Raw genomic sequence first — 950 nt, forward strand, 5'->3', positions numbered from 1 at the left:
CTAGAAACGGATACATAGAGTACAATGGAGTGTTACTACTGCTACTGAAATCCCCTGCACAATACCGATTATACTGGGGGAGTCACAGCAAATGCTAAAAGCCAGGAAAACTCTGCTGCAGCGCACATGTATTGGCATAAGAACATGCCGACTGTTGAACAAAACAATAAAAGGACATATGTCTTCTTCTATTGTCTACAATACACAATTCTTTATTTTACCCAGCTGCAATATTTGAATTATATCAGTCTGAATAGGTCACTGCATTACTGCAAATTGTATTGTACAAGTATCACGTAAGAGAGAACAATTCACAACTCTAGCAGGAGATTTACTAGTCTTCACCCAATCAAGGCTCCCCATCAAAGCATTTTTTAGTACCTTTATCTTTAGCTGTGTGTCTTTTCACTATAATCCCATAGGCTGAACAATCTGAGTCTTTTAGAAAAAATGCAGCTGCTGAAGTATGGGTAATCTAGGCATGCCAGCCCCTATGAAACACATTTGTTCTTGACATTGTCACTTCAGAAACACTAAGGTGTGTCTGTGCAAATTATGATTTTCAGAATGTGGATATTTCACTCATGTATAGGTATACTTTAGCTTACATGAGCCAAATCATGGGAAAGATATGCTTGCTATCCTTCTTGAAGAAATGTGTTCTCTAACAAATGTTAATGAAATGGCTTTAGTATTTAGCCAGCTCACTGACTCAGAAATACTAGACGACTGTTACTTAGATTATTAATTGCAGACCAGTAAAATCTGGTAGGAAAACTACATAACAAAAAAAACTTCTTTTTCTACTTATACTAGATCTAATTTATAGCCATTAGAGAATTGATCAGTGTATTATAAAGTACATTTACATCTTTTGGGAAGTTGCTTAAGTGGTTCTAGCTTTTCACATAGGTTCTGCCAACTACTATAGGATCAGTATTGAGCTTGCA

Source organism: Pyxicephalus adspersus, chromosome 7, assembly GCF_032062135.1.
Source record: "Pyxicephalus adspersus chromosome 7, UCB_Pads_2.0, whole genome shotgun sequence".
Taxonomy (NCBI): Eukaryota; Metazoa; Chordata; class Amphibia; order Anura; family Pyxicephalidae; genus Pyxicephalus; species Pyxicephalus adspersus.